This window comes from Rhagoletis pomonella, unplaced genomic scaffold (assembly GCF_013731165.1).
Source record: "Rhagoletis pomonella isolate Grant_MI unplaced genomic scaffold, Rhpom_1.0 Rhpom_scaffold_00001, whole genome shotgun sequence".
Lineage (NCBI taxonomy): Eukaryota > Metazoa > Arthropoda > Insecta > Diptera > Tephritidae > Rhagoletis > Rhagoletis pomonella.
This window is the reverse complement of record NW_023458555.1, coordinates 51,546,214-51,551,348: the sequence shown is the minus strand read 5'-3', so window position 1 is coordinate 51,551,348 and position 5,135 is coordinate 51,546,214. Positions and strand designations below refer to the sequence as shown.

Genomic DNA, 5,135 nt, shown 5'->3' with positions numbered 1-5,135 from the left:
AAAAAAAAATTGAGCATGAACGTTGACAATTTGGAAAGCATTGCAAATAATTTGATTTGTACTCTAGAAGCAGTAACACTCGCGGAATTACATCGAGCACTCGAAAATGCAATTCAGCTGAAAGCCTGAATAGCCCAAACTCCTGAAAAGCTTGTTGTGGAGTTGTACTCTTGATGTTCAAATTCAAATCAAATCAACTTCAAATTTAAATCAACTTGGTAAATAGCTGATACGCACCCTAATATACATGCATACATACGTGCTACGTATTCATGATTCAATGGCTGCGTTTCTTTATACATTCCGGATAATCCCATTTCACAGCGGGAATAAACAGAATGCTTTTGAAATATACGTTAACATATCATCAGGAACGTTCTAAAGAATAAGTAAACAAAAAAGTTTATTCCAAACGTTCAGAATGAATAAATAAATTCAGCCAATAATACAAGGTTAGATAATTATTGACAGCTGCGGTTTGACACTCCCTTACAAAAGGTTGCATTTACGGAGGACAGAGAAAGGGCAGAATGCAATCCCTTGTTTCGAAAATGGTAGTAGAAAAGTACGCAAAGTAGGCAATTAGTAGTGAAATTCCTTTCGTAAATTCTAATGTATTTGCAGGAAATCTGCCATTTTAAACGAAATGTTGAACGTAATATTGATATATCTACGTGAATTACGTAATTTATATGCTATTTAGCCGTATAAAAACTGCAAAATGACTCAAAATTTAAATAAGACTACTATAAGACTGATGTAAACATCCAATGCATATGTTTTCATCAGTTAAATATGCTTCATATGCATATACAAATAAAGATATTGCACAAAAGCTTATACTTTTATTTCACACCAAAGCTACACTGTTTCCATGTAAAATTGCAAAGAAGCAACACGGTGCCACTGCTAAGGGAGCGGTGCGAGAGAGACAACTGTCAGTTTATCGAACCTTGTATTATTGAATCATGGCCTTCAGCTTTGTCAAATATCTTAACGCGGTTACAACTTAATGCTAAAGCCACCAGATCACAGTATAGACAGTAACCACGATTGAGGGAATACAAAGGTTGCGCCGATCTCGGACCGCTATTCCCCTCTTAACGAATTTGACAGAATCGTTGTTTGCATGACGTCACACTGGTGCAACTTGTTTACGTTTTCCTTGCAACATTTTTTCTTCTTCTTCCATTCTTGCTCACGTTTTGGCATTTCTCTCTCGCAATTGCACCAGTGTGACGTCCCACAAAAGTTATTCTCAAAAATCCTCTCTGATCAGCGCAATCTTGTATTCTATCCATTGTGTACAAATACAAGTGAGATATCTTAGCAATAGACGTCATCCTGGGCCATAGCTGCGATCAAGGTGTATTAAACAAGGTGGTGTTGGGGCGACAGCTGAGTTTTTCGCCGTGGAGGCCATTACGTCAAAATGATGTGTTTGTTGTAACTCATACCAATGACAGTATGGACATCAGCGTATAATTTGTTAGTGTAATTTTTTACTTACATACGGCCAACACCACCTTGTTAAATACGCCTTGGCTGCGATTATCTGTTTTTTAGAGTTGCTTATTTTGGTCTAAAGTGCGATTTTTTGACCTGAGTTGCATTAAATAGTCTCTTAAAACTTGGTAGTATTAGTTGTTCAAATGGTAACATATATGCCCAAAAACTTGAAAAATATTAGTTATCGTCATGAAGCAACGATTACATGACGATTACACTTCTGCACACTTGGTCGTGATATTTCAATTCATTTGGCGTCTAAAAATTCACTTGGAGCAGGTATTTTCTGTTTTTTTTGGTTGATATTTTCGCGAAATATTTACAAAAACCTGCAATTTTTTAAATATAGACTGTGCTGCAACATTTCTAGACGTAATTTTCCAGTAATATCTCTTCTTTTCTTTTCCTGGAATGTGTTTTGTGTATGCACACAGAGACTTAATACAATTTCGTCATATTTTATAGTTAAAACGCTCATATTTATTAAATTTTAATGCAATTATCCACTTTTTAATAATTTCCACAGATTTTATGCAAAAAAATACTAATTTTTATACAATTTTAATGCAAATATTAACTTTTTCACTAATTTTCCCCCATAAAATGTAAACAAACAATGCGTGCACAACGATTAGCAAACGACAGTGCCGTACTTATCCGTTTCTGCATCTTCTACGATTTGCCGATAACTAGCCGATAACGACAAGTGTGCAGATCTCCTTTGAAATGCATGTGCTCGGCTCAAAATTTCAGGGCGAGACGATAACGCAACTATGATTGGACGACAAGTGTGCAGATAGCCTTTGAGTTTCCATTTCTTGGTAATTCGGTTTGTGAAATGGTAAACAAATTATTGAAATTTATTTATTTGATGTGTATAAGATTTCATTAATGCATTTTTTTGTATTTTCAGACTATTAATTACAAGCACAGCATCATCAACGGTGATTGCAAGAACTACTGCAATCCCTGCGGTTTTTCCTCTTGGTAAATGCGTTCTGGTCGTGACCAAGGGTGGTCTCCCAAATCGGCTGGGACTAAGGTTAGTCATTTTAAATTTTATATCTTTGTTCGTCGACATTATATGACATGTCATCATTGTAGGCTATTGTTGCAGAACATAACGCCGCAACCACTGCTGTGGTAAATATGTTCCAGCAGAGCTGCCCACCGCCGTCGGTGTAATGATTTCGATAGCTGAACAAACGCCATCTCCTGGGCATTCCCACAGCTTGCCGACACTAGCTATTATATGACGTGTGAATGCAACTGCGGCTTAATTTGGTTATTAACAGTACAATAGTACCATGTCATTGGCAAAAACACTAAGGGCTGCTGGCAAATATAGGTTGTAAAGTTTTTGGTATCGATGAACTTACTCGAAGAAGACGATGGCCGAAAACATATGATGAAACATCTTCTGGCATGCCTTTGACAATCGTTAAGTCAGACGGAGGCTTCACATACGATATTTCACACATGGCTGGAATTCGTTAACGGACAGAACACACATTTAAAAAATATTTATCGATTACGGAGGACAACCGAACTTCAGTTGGTTGGCCAGTGGCTGAAATGGTATTACCGATGGCAACTAGCAACTGAAAGCTGGCAACTAAGTTGCTATATTGGCAAGTGCGTTTTTGTGGTTGCCGGGAATTTTTGATTGAGATACTTTTTTCAACTTTTTTTTAAATTGTTCACCTTGAACTTTATGAAACTTAATTCTTGCTATTCATAATATAAAACACTTTCATTTCAGTGGCGCTGTCCATCGGCAACCCAACTGAGGTTCCGTTCCCATCCATAATCGATCCATAAGTCATAATCGCAAGAACTAATCAAGGCTATCATAGAATCCATCGTAGTCCGATTTTTCATGAAATCTACGAAAATGCTATTAAGGTCGAATAGCTACGAACGCAGCGCTTGCTTTGAATACACACGTTCATAGCAGTTCAGATTCAGTGATCGCTTTTTCGTAGATTTTAAGAAAAATTGGATTACGATGGATTCCGCCACCAATATGTTTTCTCCTTTGACAAGATGTTTGAGAATCGCGGCAGCACAGCCGTATACCTACTCTTTGCTCTTACGCGCATATGCTAAATTTCTCGCACCTAGCTAAAGTGCTTGACAAAGGCAGAAGGCATATCTTTAACATTATAACTTAAAGTAAAAAAGTTTAAGGCATGCAATAAAAGAATCAACAGAACCAAAAAATGCCCTCAAAACTATTAAACATAAAAAATTGCACGAATAAAATTCATAATTTAAAATAAAATATCGCAATTGTTTTTTATATGTACATACATATTTACAAAATGAATCTTAAAGCACCCACAGTAAGTCCTAAACATATAAATGACTAATAAGAAAAATAATAAATAACAGTAATATGAAAAAGTATGTCGAGAAATCTCTAAATAGTAGCGAAACTGTATCTCAATAATAACAAATAATTTTTAGCAAAAAATACAACCGATTTCAATGCGCATTTAGGTCGTTCTGGTTACGTAGATCCGACTGTCCTCCCTATTTTTAAATCGTTAAAAAAAAATTAATACGTATTCTACAGAAAAAAGTCAAGATACATATTTAAGGATTTTAAGCAAAAATAAATAAAGGAAAACTTGTTCGTGATATCTCGATTAAGGTGTATTCATGATACAAAAATCTGAAGGTAAAACCGTTGAAAGGCAGCCTGAACATTTTTAAAGTTTGGTAACATTACAAAAATGTTTTCAAATTTTCAATCTCACAAATACATTCTCATTATCAGTTTCAAATAAATGAAAATTTCAATATTTTCATCTATTTGTTTTTTGTTTTACCTTTATTTGGCATTTGAGTTGCTCTCAAAATTTCAATTTTATAAAATAGACAAACTTCAAACTTTTTCAAATAAATTTAAGTGAAAGGTATGAAAATCTGAGAAAAAGTAATTGCTTAGTTTTTATGCATACGGCCCAAGGTGTTATTGACAACTCAGTGCGGCTCTCTTTTAAGATACTATTATGTAAAAATGTAAAAAAATATAAAGAAACGATTCAAAATTCATCCAAATTTTTTTCAATTTGACTTTATAGGATGGTTCTTCTGAGAGCAATGCCAAATTCAATCACACTTTGTTAAATACATTTTGATCTCTACCAAATAATGTACTTCCTCTGTAAATATTTTATGAAGTGTTCCAAAATTCGCTCCGAGCGCGCTACCTGTTGATCATTTGATTTAAATAGTTTGTCAAAGAATTAATACTATAGTTTTGATCGCAGTTAATATATTCTTCAGTATTGAATTATATTATATTAAAACATAAGCTTATGAGAAATTACTTATTCTTAACATGCATATTTTATATCGTGTTCCAAAATTCGCTCCGAGTGCGTTCACTATTGATCTTTTGATTCAAATATTGTTTGTCAAGCATTCAGTAGTGAATAAACTCCGATATATTATTCAGTAATTAATCATATTAAATTGAAATATAAACGTATAATACGGTAGAAAGTTGGAAATTATTTAGTGTTAATATGCATAATTCGCTCCGTGTTCCAAAATTCGCCCCGAGTGCGTTCACTATTGATCATTTGATTTAAATAATTGTTTCTCAAGCATTCAGT

The 5,135-nt window shown here is 34.4% G+C and overlaps 1 long non-coding RNA gene across 1 annotated transcript; it reads left to right on the top strand.

Annotated features, from left to right (window-relative positions):
* Positions 1-2,245: 2,245 nt before the first annotated feature.
* Positions 2,246-3,252, top strand: LOC118751482. Its single transcript, XR_004994532.1, has 3 exons — positions 2,246-2,350; positions 2,423-2,551; positions 2,614-3,252. It is a non-coding gene; the product is annotated as an uncharacterized LOC118751482 (long non-coding RNA).
* Positions 3,253-5,135: the final 1,883 nt, after the last annotated feature.